Genomic DNA, 12,754 nt, shown 5'->3' on the forward strand with positions numbered 1-12,754 from the left:
TGGCCGTCATCGGGCTGTGGTGGTCGACGATGACGCAGATAAGAGAGGGGAGAGAGATGGATGCGGCGTCAGGTGAGAAGAAGGAAGTTGGGCTAATGAAATGGGGAGAAAATAGGTTTAGATATTTAAACATAGGATTTAATTAACCAACTGTAGGTTAATTTAATCAATCAACTCCTAACTTAATTAGAATTCCAAACAGGTCTCCTCCAAGCCTAATCGTTCAATCCCCTTAAACATGTCATACTTTGACTCTATTTAATTCTAGAAAAATTTCTAAAAATTTTGGAAAAATTCAATAAGGTTATTACTCCAATAATCCTTATTATTAAATTTGTCATATCTTACATTCTACCATACTAATAAAAATTTGGCCCCCAAATTTACTACTCCAAATCAGGGATCCTCATCCAAAGGTATCGACCAAGCAACATAATCATTTAACACTCCAACCAAGTATCATAACAAATCTCCAGCCGACGACTCTATGGGTTATGAGCTCACCCTGCTTCTGCTACTCCCACACTGCTGTCTAGCCAAATGTGGATAAAATCTACTTGTCATAAATGGTTCTCACAACTACCTCCGAAATCCATATCACACACTATCAATAGATCTAATAACATCTATATAGTGCACTTAAACTTTCCATCTATCTAAGGGTGGAAAGTTGTACTAAAGTGGGGCTCCCTACCCATGGTCTACTATAAAATCGGCTAGAACCGTGATGTGAATTGCGGATCTCTATCTGATACAATACTCAATGATATACCATGAGGTCTAGTAATCTCTCTACTGTGTAACCGCTACTAATCAATCAAAACAATCAATCCTACATCGATAGAAAGAGTCCAAATTAGTCAACCAAACAATGATTATCCAAATCATATTGTATCTTCTCCATGACCTGGGTAGCCTCACAATAAAGTCCATCATGACATGCTCCCATTTCCATTCTAGTTTACGTATCTACTAAAATAATCCTGCTAGTCTCTGATGTTTACCCTCCTCTTGTTGACATACCAGACCTCAAGCTATAAAATCCGTGATGTCTTTCTTCATATTATTCCACCAATAGGGACACTCCAAGTCTTTATACCTAAATATAATGCAAATCTGAATCGGTGTGCTTCCTAAAGTAACTCCTCCCAGACAGTATGTGACTCAGGAGCACATATATTCCATCATTGAAACAAAGAATCTCGTTCTTATCATGAGAATTCTGTTTGTAGTCCTGAAACTACTCTACCACCTATAAACCAAAAATGTTGATCACTAGCTTGATTCCTTTAAACTTGCTCAACAATAGGTCATAGGTGACTACACAACTATGGACTCTAGAGTCCCTCGGTCTGTCTATCTCTACTCTATCAATCCCAACTCATGAAACTCTATATCAATCCTGTAATCAATACTTGGTGATAAGTCAGAACTCCTCAAGATTTCCTACTCAAGGCACATTAGCTTTCCCTGGAGGGTAGCTAAATCCAAATCATGAACTAGATAATTCTTCCCATGATCTTTCAACTAACAAGAGGCATGAGACACTACCCTCTCATGCTACATTAGTACTACACCTAACCCCTAGTACGATACATCTATGTAGAGTACAAATATGTCTACACGATAAGGTAAAACTAAGACGGGTGTAGTTATCAGCTTCTCGTTTTAGCTTCTGAAACTGGTCTCACAAGCTTCTGTCTAGGAAAATTTCCTTTTTTTCTAAACAGTCCAGTCACTGACATAACAATGCTGGAGAAACCCTCAACCAATCTTCGATAATATCTAGTCAAACCAAGGAAGTTACGAGTCTCCTGTACATACTTTGGCTACTCTCAATTGGTAATAGCTTCTATCTTCTGTGGATCCACTGATATACCCCTACTAAAGATAATGTGTCCTCAGAAATCCCTCAAAAGATAGCCCAACATTTGTATTTACTAAACTTCACATAAAGATATTCTCATAGAAGCATCTCTAGAAGTATGTGAAGATATTGTCCGTGATCCACCTCAAATCCAAATATATCACAATATTGTCAATAAAGACAATTATCAATCTGATCCATATTCTATAGGAATACCAAATTCATCGAGTCCATGAAAACATCTAGGGCACTAGTAAGCCTAAATTGAAATACAAGGACTCATAATATCTGCACAATAGGCACACTCAACCGTAAGATCATCGACAACAAGTCTGTAATTTGATCACCAACTATAAATCACCAAATACACAAATATCATAGACATGCTACTCCTCACATCACTATCATCAACAACAAGCACCAAATAATAAACCATCAAGTCAAATATCCACTAATAGATCATCAAAAGATAACATATCTCAACAACTGATCTCACAATATCCACCAATCTCAAATCATCCTCAGCATCAATCAACCTTGATAGTCTCATGAACAATGATAGAGTAAAAGAAAGTTTTCCAACCTTCGACACCGACTGTCAACAAACTTAAATATATCCACCATGATTCAATAATACACGTCTATGTTGTACCACTACAGGGATTATATCCATTGGGAAAGTTTATTATTAGTGAGATAGACCAATCATGTCCTCACGAATATAACTTCCAATGACCCGCTCTCATCATGGGGTACTATTAAGATGTAGAAATATATCATCATCCAGCCAATGGTCTATGACTGCTGAAGTCCAAAGGATATCTCTTGACTTCTTGATCGATAATCAACAACTCTCTAAATTATAGAGATACAGTCAATCCATGAGATATGAGTATAAAAACTCTACTAATCTTATCCAAAAATATCCAAATATTATGTCAAATCTCATCCTTTCAGATATTCAAATATCCATAGTAAAGGACTGACATTTTAGAGTCCAAAGGGTCACTCAACCTCCTGACTAAGAGTTTATCCATCAAGAAGATACCTCCACAAATCTCATAATCATACCCGTAAATGTCCCTAGACAAATGTCGACAAAATGTCGAACACCCTCTGATCTAAAATATGGACTTCAAGACCTTGGTAAAATGATCATATGGTCAAAGTCTTAAGCTACTAGATTGAGAATGTTAGCTGAGTCGACTAACCATGTCTTGTAGCTCATCATATTACAATTGCTCCATCTGAGGTTTGGTAACCTCTAGCTGTGAGCCATAAATACAAGGGTAGAGGAGCACTATCACAAAATAGCTGGTTGAAATAACTGTCAATCAACACTTATCCCCTCAAAGATAATCATATGATATTTTCACTCAGCAACAGTAGAATTTCATAGGTGTTAATCAACTAACACCATCTCTTCCACAATTTTACGAGTCATATATCTCTATGTACCATCGTGGACATCTAACCATATTTGATAGGTCCATGAGTCAGGATCTCCCATAGAACAACGTTAGGTGAGTTGATTGACCATCGCATTAAAAACCATCATGCCACCAAAGGAGGTAGAGAGGTACTCTCTCAGAAATACCTCAAAGTAATCACCAAGTGATGTCTTGCTCTCAAAAGTTTCCTTTTGCATTTTCCTTCACGTGGAGCTTGGTCACATAAAGGATAAATAGCTAACATCATCTATCCTATATCAGTACAATTCATATGTCCGAATGTACACTCCAAGTTATATAACCTATAACAATTGTATCTTTTAAGTGTTAAGAAACGAGCTCTACACTTTTCCACATCAGTGGTAGTCATCTATTCGAATATACCTTCTAGGTTATCCAACCAGGTACATACAATCCATGGTTAAAGTCCCCATGGAATAGGATATATCGATCCTTTATAGACTAGTCGAGCTGACCATGGTATATGGCTAATTCAGTCCTTTCTACGTCTATACAAGTAATGTACTCAAATGTACTTTCCTAGTTATCTAACCAAGCATAAATAACCCAAGGGTCAGAATTTCTATGAAATAGAGTAAGTCAGTCCCCTACTGATCGAAACAACAAAAGAAAATCGGGCCTCTACTAACTAATCCAATAAGAGTAAATCAATCCTCTACTGATGAAACCAACCAAGGTAAATCGATCCACAACTACCAAAATCAACAAGGGTAAATTGGTCCTCTACTGATCGAACTAACAAGAGTAAATCAATCCTCTACTAACCAAGTCATCAAGGATAAATCAGTCCTTTACTAACCAAGTTAATAAGTGTAAATCAGTCCTCTACTGACTGAACCAACAAGGGTAAACTGGCACTCTACTAACAACATGGGTATGTGACTCTAACTCTCATCCAACTGGTAGTAGCAGAAGCTAGTACTACTGGTGGTATGATATGAGGAATCCCCTGAGACTATAATCCATGATCTCCAACAGGGTCTGATGAACCTAAACAGTGGTTAACCCACACATATCATACATGCAACAAATAATTGAACAAGTACCAAAAGAAGTGCATGATAACAATATACAAACATACCTCCTATAGCATGAAGATGTCCTATCGCTGCATTGTCCCAAAACTCAAAAAGTCACATAAAAAAAATAAAACATGAAATCCAAAACATAGGAAATAAGCCTCGTAAATATGTGGCTCTAATACCAATAAATTTTCAAACCCTCAGAGGAGTCCCTGCTCGACAAATGGACTGCATCTCCCCTATAACAGTGACAATATAAACATGTATACAATGCCCCAAGGCTACTCACAAGCTATCAACTGACCACACGGCTGGAACATACACAACCATGAAATTATATACACGGTCCACATGGTTAGAACAAAAAGAACATAACCACATAGTTGTATAATAAGCAACCCACATGGCTATACCAAAAACACAGCGAAAAATGAAAGGAAAATCTATAAACCAAAATAAAATATTACTAGCCGGCTAGGCTTACACAACCACAGCAAAATGAATATAAGACACCACATAGCAACACTCCAAAACAAAGTCAAGTTATACAATGCCAAATCCATAAATCATAATACAAGTAAAATAGAAAACAAAATTGAATTTGTCCTCGGATGGGAAGTGGGAATGGCAGACATGATACTCCATGCGACTTCACAATCATCTACTTGCTACTTGAGAAAAAGGATAATACACAAATGCGGTGGTGAGTGTGGGGCACTCAGTGGATAATAGATATGATAGTGCATGGTCTATATAAAATATGTAGATCAAAGTATATAGTTTTAGTAGGGAAATAAGAAGATGATCATATACGACATAATCAATGCAGATAACCATAAGTGAGATAACAACTGCACATAATCATAACTGACATAACGATTGCACATAAGCATAATTGACATATTAGTGTGTATACCCAATCTAGAATCGACACATATAATATAGTGATCAGTAAAATCACCAGGGATCAGAAACAGATATGCTCGTAACACTTGAGCAATATAACCAACAATATATACATGTATAATAAATGACATGTATGAAGCATGACAACCATATGCAACAATCATAGCTTAAACAAGTGCAACATATCACAATCACATGTAGCTAGTAACTACTAGATAAGTATGCAAGTATATCTCGAAGGGATACACCGCGCATCATATGCATATACATGTTTGCGCCACTCCTACACATTGTTCACAACCGCCACTACATCTAAGTGACTGAACGGGCAAGACTATGACAACTACTCACGTCTCCAAGCTACCACTACATTAATGTGGCCAAGATGGGCAAAATGTAGAGTAGCTGTCTAGCTACATAACAACGAGGGTCATTGACTGCATGGCTCCATGCCACCACTATACAAAGTGGTCAAGCAGGCACGACAAGACAAGCTCCACTCCATACCGTCACTCCTCCCCAGAGTAGCCGAATGGTAGCGAGAAATGACTGATAACTAGCTCAGACCATAAGGGAGGAATGGTCATAATTCCTCTAATAGGTACAATCAACATAATTTCTCTAATAGTAAACACTGAACATGTGTACATACTGTTGGTGCAGTAAGCATCCGACGATCGGACCTCAGTTTTGATAATGGCAAAGGGATTCAAAGTTAAGACTCCTTGTTATCTAACGTGGTTAAATAAGGTTTCAGGAAAGTCCTAACTGCGATTAGGCAAGGGAAAATCCTAAGGGGGGGTAACCTTAGGTCCTAAGGGGTGGTAACCCTAGGTGAAGGAAAATCCTAAGGGGGGGTAACCTTAGGTCCTAGGGGGTAGTAACCCTAGGTGAAGGAAAATCCTAAGGGGCGGCAACCTTAGGTCCTAGGGGGCGGTAACCCTAGGTGGAGGAAAACCCTAAGGGGCGGCAACCTTAGGTCCTAGGGGGTGGTAACCCTAGGTGGAGAAAAACCCTAGGGGGCGGTAACCCTAGGTCCTAGGGGTGGTAACCCTAGGCAGAAAGTCTAGTCGGTCTGGAGGACCGGACTGGCAGGACGCGTTCCCCGTAGAGGGAACAGTAGGCGTCGGGTCGACCTAGGGTTTCCGGGGGGAAACCTGAAGTCAGACCCGGACAGTTCGAATGCTGTCAAAACTTTTATTATTATCATTCATTATGTTTCTGTGCTAACTTTGTTTTGCAGGGTATGTGTTTGAGACTAACATATTTTGCAGGAACAAAGGAGCAAGTTACAACTCAGATGAACAGTGTCCGAGGCGCCTCCATGGAGCTTGGAGGCGCCTCGGGTGCGAACCAGGAAAAGCCAGCGCAGAAGGTTGGAGGCGCCTTAGATGAAGTTCAAGGCGCCTTGGGTCGAAGGCTGAAGGCGCCTTGGGTCGAAGGCTGAAGGCGCCTTGGGTAGGCTGAAGGCGCCTTGAACTGGATGAAGTTCGACCAAGTCTGTACTAATCTCCGTCGGATGAAGGGCTTCAAGGCGCCTTGAACACCCTTTATAAGGGGTCTCGAGCAGCAGCACCAGAACAACGAATTCCAAGTCTTCTCTCTTCAACGTGCTGCTCCGAAAGACGCCCGGAAGTGCTGCAACAAGTCTCCGACGACCTGAAGCTTCAATATTCTACTGTTGTCGTCGGTATAACTAGTTTTTCTAGTTACTTGTACTTCATCTTGTAATCATTTTATCGAGCTTATAGTTGTTGCCCACCGGAAGCGATCAAGGATCGCGGGCCTTCGAGTAGGAGTCGATCAAGGCTCCGAACGAAGTAAAAATCCTCCTGTCTCTATGTGTTTGTTTTGTTTTATTCCGCTGCTTAATTACTCCGATAATTCTTACGTTTCCGATAATCGAAAAACGATTTAGCCACGAGTGCTATTCACCCCCCCCTCTAGCGCGTCTCGATCCAACAATTGGTATCAGAGCGGGGTCGCTTTGAACTGGTGCAACCACCATTCAAGCATTTTTTTCGTGGCTTTGTCGTTTGTATAGGTTAAAAATAAAACCTTACGCCTTTCGTTTTTTCCCTCCAAAACTGTTTTTGAAAAATTAATTTTCATCTTTTCACCATTGGTTGGAATTAGCGAAATATTGCATTTTCAAAAACTTGTGGTAATATTTTTTTAAATATTATTTTAATAATATTTTAATAATATTTTATTATTTTTTTTCGAAATTCCTGAATTACTATCTTTATTTCTCTCCCGCACTACTAATCCAAGACTAAGTCTTGGAACAAGTTTTATTGTGTTTATTTTACGAGATTTCTTCTAATGGCCTACGAAGATGGGTACAACTCCACATGCCTACCATTGTTGTCTGACGAGAACTTCAGATACTGGAAAGACCAGGTGGAGCATCAATTAAAGACCGAAGCAGAAATATGGACCATAGTCCATATTGGATTCACTCTCCCCACCAAAGAAGGTGTACTCATCACCTGTGAGAAGTGGGATGCACAAACAATAAGGACATTCGAGGCAAATGCAAAAGCAACTTACATTCTCCTATGCGGACTAACAAATTCAGATCTTGATCGAGTTGGAAAGTTCAACAATGCTAAGGAGCTTTGGGAGAAAGTGCTCAAGCTTTATGAGATCCCTTCAGAGTTAGAAGATCGAATAGAACCTGAGTCCGAATTTGAAATTGAATCCTCAGAGTCAACCTCCGAACCAGACTCAGAAAAATCAGAGCAAACCGATATCATAGCACTGATGGCCAAAGACGAGATATCTGAATCTGAGTCAGAATTTGAAATGGCAACGGTCAAGGGGGAGGATCCTATCACAGATCTAAAAGGTAAAATTGTAAATTCAAATTGTAAATCTCTCATAATCTGTTTTAAGTGTAGGGAGAGAGGGCACTATAGAAACGATTGCCCCACTCGTAAGACTCGACCGGCACAATCGGAGGAGAAGGAGAAAATGATCAGGAGAGGGAAGAAATACATCAAATGCTCCAAATGCAAACTAATGGGTCACTGCAAAAGACAATGCCCAGAAAGAAGACCCAAGAATCCAGAGGGAGAAATCAAGGTTAGTACATTTACATTATATGAAAATCCAGTTTTTGCAACACATGATCGCACTAGCTTAACTAATCCTGCTTGCTCTAGTATAGATTTCTCTTCAAAATTAGATATGCATGCTAATAATGTAATGAACAAAATTAATTCAAATAAAAATAAGAAATTAACTCTTAGAAAAGTAGAAATACAAAATAATATTTTAAAAGATAAAGTTGATAAATTAGAGAAGATTGTTAATAATTTAGTCAAATCACGAAATCTAGACTTGGGTTATAAATCTAAAGTAAAACTTAAACAGTACAAACCAAGTTATAATCAAGTACCTTTTATTTACTTAACTTAATAAAACGTAAATCAATAACATAGGAGGAGGCTCTAGAATAGCTGGCACCTCCGAAATTAATCCACCCGATAAGGGTAAACAAGAGTAGATTACCCGGCAGGGTAATTAAGGTTAGATTAAAATGGATTAGGTTTAACTTAACCAACGGTACTGGTGAAGTTTTCGGATGATAGTACGTTAGGAAAGCTTGGGCATCGCATGTCTAGGAAGATATGGCTTCGACCTGGTGCATTTGGCCAAGTGGAACTGACCGAAGCTACCCTTAAATGGATCCTAACTAGTTAGACCAAGTTTTAGTATTAAGTTCAATGGGTAGGACTATTTGGAAAACCTCGAAGGCATGGTTACTTTAATGAGCTCCTTGTGACTCACCATAGCCCAGAAGTTTATCCAAAGAATGCTTACTTGTTGAACCCAAAGCTAAACCTGAATCTAACACAAAGTTAAACCATACCCTTGAACTCAAAAATAAATCATCTCACATCAATTATAGGATTCCCTGATTGAAAATTTAGATGGGTGAGATGACTAAGGAAGTAAAAAAAAAAAAAAAAAAAAATTCAAACTGATAGTTATTTTAAAAAAAAAAAATTCTTTAAAACTTAATTTTAAAATCATTTTAAAACTTAATTTCAAAATCTTTTTAAAACTTAATTTCAAAATCCTTTTAAAACTTAATTTGAAAATCTTTTCAAAACTTAATTTTAAAATCATTTTAAAACTTAATTTCAAAATCTTTATAAAACTTAATTTTAAAATCATTTTAAAACTTAATTTCAAAATCTTTTTAAACCTTAATTTCAAAATCTTTTCAAAACTTAATTTCAAAATCATTTCAAAACTTAATTTTAAAATCTTTTCAAAACTTAATTTTAAAATCTTTTCAAACTTAATTTCAAAATTATTTGAAAAATCTTTAAAAATTATTTTAAATGTCATTTCAAAATTATTTGAAAAATATTTTAAAAATCAGTTTAAAAATCTTTCAAAACTTAATTTCAAAATTATTTGATAAATCTTTTAAAATCTTTTTAAATGTCATTTCAAAATTATTTGAAAAATCTTTAAAAAATCGTTTTAAATGTCATTTCAAAATTATTTGAAAAATATTTTAAAAATCAGTTTAAAAATCTTTCAAAACTTAATTTCAAAATTATTTGATAAATCTTTTAAAATCTTTTTAAATGTCATTTCAAAATTATTTGAAAAATCTTTAAAAATCATTTTAAATGTCATTTCAAAATTATTTGAAAAATATTTTAAAAATCAGTTTAAAAATCTTTCAAAACTTAATTTCAAAATTCTTTTAAAATTATTTCAAAATATTTTAAAATTATTTCAAAATCTTTTAAAAATTTATTTCAAAAATCTTTCAAAATTATTTCAAAATTCTTTTAAAAATTATTTAAAAAATATTTTCAAAATTATTTCAAAATATTTTAAAATTATATCTTTTCAAAATTAATTTCAAAATTATTTAAAAATCTTTTCTAAATCTTTTTCAAAATTATTTAAAAATCTTTTCAAAATCTTTTCAAAATCTTTTTCAAAATTATTTAAGTTTTTTTTAAAAATCTTTTCAAAATCTTTTTCAAAATTATTTAAAAATCTTTTCAAAATCTTTTTCAAAATTATTTAAAAAAAATTCTTTTAAAAATCTTCTCAAAATCAGTTTCAAAATTAATTTCAAAATTGTTTAAAAATATTTTCAAAATTATTTAAAAATCTTTTGAAAATATTTGAAAAACTTATTTCAAAATCCTTTGAAAAATATTTGAAAAACTTATTTCATAATCCTTTGAAAAATATTTCAAAATCCTTTGTAAAATATTTCAAAATCCTTTGAAAAATAGTTGGAAAACTTATTCAAAAACCTTTGAAAAATCCTTGAAAAATTTATTCAAAAATCTTTGAAAAATACTTAAAAACTAACTTGAAAATCTTGCTCCCCTAAATTTACTAGACTTACAAGAATATGGAATTAGCCTTGAAGGAAATGGAGATTTGAAGTTTGAGCATGCTCATACTTTAGGGCTTTGATACCTGAACAAGACAATCTGGACAACTTAAAATCTATTTACCCTCATACTTGAACTCCTGAACTGAAAAATTTATTAAGGCATTAATTAAGGGGGAGTGATTTTGGTCGGTTTTAAAATTAGTTTTTCTTTAAAAAATTTGACTTGACCTTAAAATTAAAAACTATTTTTGGCATATCTTCGAAAATTCAAGCGATTTTTAACTTAGCATTAAAATTAAAATTATTTATGACCTGACTTTTAAATTATAACTCCTCTATAAGCTAAATGTTTTCAAAGCTGAGTACTTAATTAAGTTTTCTCTAACTAAACTTAGTCAAATTATTTTCTAAACTTAGCTACTTGGCAAGATATTTTCTCAACGCAATCATTTTTATGCTGAAAACATAGCTAAGTATTTTCTAAATAGTTTTTAGCTAAGTACTTTTTAAAGTGTTTAAAACAAAAAAAGAGATTTAGCTAAGTACAAAAATTTGTTTAAAGACAAAATAACTTTATCTCAGCTAAGAGTATCTCTCAACTAAAGGAAGAATTTTGCATTCAAAATTATGATTTTACCTATATAAAAGTCTTACAAGAAAAACTAAGTGTTTATCAAAAGTAAATTAAAAGATTGGAAGATAAGATTGAAAATTATCTTTGAAAGTTAAGGCCCAGATTTTCTTCACTCTCTTGGGTATTTTGATATATGGCAAAGGGGGAGAGTAGGAAGAAATTCAAAGAATATTATAAATTAAATTAAAACAAAAATTTTGTTGTGAATTTGTGAAAGTGCCTATGCTTTATTTATGCCTGTGCTTATTTATGCGTATCTTTATTACATTTTTACTTAACTTTGAATTTCGGTTGCCATAATCAAAAAGGGGGAGATTGTTGGTGCAGTAAGCATCCGACGATCGGACCTCAGTTTTGATAATGGCAAAGAGATTCAAAGTTAAGACTCCTTGTTATCTAACGTAGTTAAATAAGGTTTCAGGAAAGTCCTAACTGCGGTTAGGCAAGGGAAAATCCTAAGGGGGGGTAACCTTAGGTCCTAGGGGGTGGTAACCCTAGGTGAAGGAAAATCCTAAGGGGGGGTAACCCTAGGTGAAGGAAAATCCTAAGGGGCGGCAACCTTAGGTCCTAGGGGGCGGTAACCCTAGGTGGAGGAAAACCCTAAGGGGCGGCAACCTTAGGTCCTAGGGGGTGGTAACCCTAGGTGGAGAAAAACTGTAAGATACCGAAAAATTAAATAATAAATATTATTGGACGAAAAATATTATTGGATTTTTTCAGAATTTTTAGAAATTTTCTGGAAATTTTTCGGAGCTCGTACGGAGGGTTTTGAGGGGATCGATCGGCAGGTGCGGATAAAGCCTGTTTGGAATACCTATTTAAGTGGGAGTTGATTTGGGAATGGACTTAGACTTTAATTATGCTAACCTAGGTCTAAATCCCGATTCTGATTCTTTCTCCCGATTCCTTCTCCCCGAAAACCCTTTTTCCTTTCCGGCGATTTCTTCTCGCTTCTGCGCCGATCACCGCAAGCTCACCGCCAGCAACGATCTCCTTCTGCGGTGTGCCTCAGCCGACCCTTCAGGTCGAGGATGTCGTGATTCCTTTTCCTCTCCTCTCCGATTCCTCCCTTGCTGTCGCGCCACCGCCTCTGGCATCTCGATCGCATCGACGCACCGCCGACGTCGTGTAGCCACCGAGCTCTCCCGACCACCTCCGACTGAGAGGTTGTCTTCTTGGCGGTTTCTTGCTCGCGGCCGGTAGCAGCCTGGCGTCTAGGGCACGCGATCGACGGGGTCCGAATCTAGGGCACAGTGAGGGGCCTTGACTCGCGTTCCTGATCGATCAATGGTTCCTCCTCATCAAATTGTTTGCTGGAGAGTGACCGTTTGCTCTACATCAGCCGGATTGAAGTGCCGACGCCGTTTGGAAACACCCGATCGAGGTAGGTTTTTGGTTTAGAATCATGAAGCTTCAAAGTTCTTGTCTAAATGGGTTTGTTAGTGATGATCTTCTTGTTGTGGATTAGAG

Source organism: Zingiber officinale, chromosome 9B (assembly GCF_018446385.1).
Source record: "Zingiber officinale cultivar Zhangliang chromosome 9B, Zo_v1.1, whole genome shotgun sequence".
In the NCBI taxonomy this organism is placed as follows: Eukaryota; Viridiplantae; Streptophyta; class Magnoliopsida; order Zingiberales; family Zingiberaceae; genus Zingiber; species Zingiber officinale.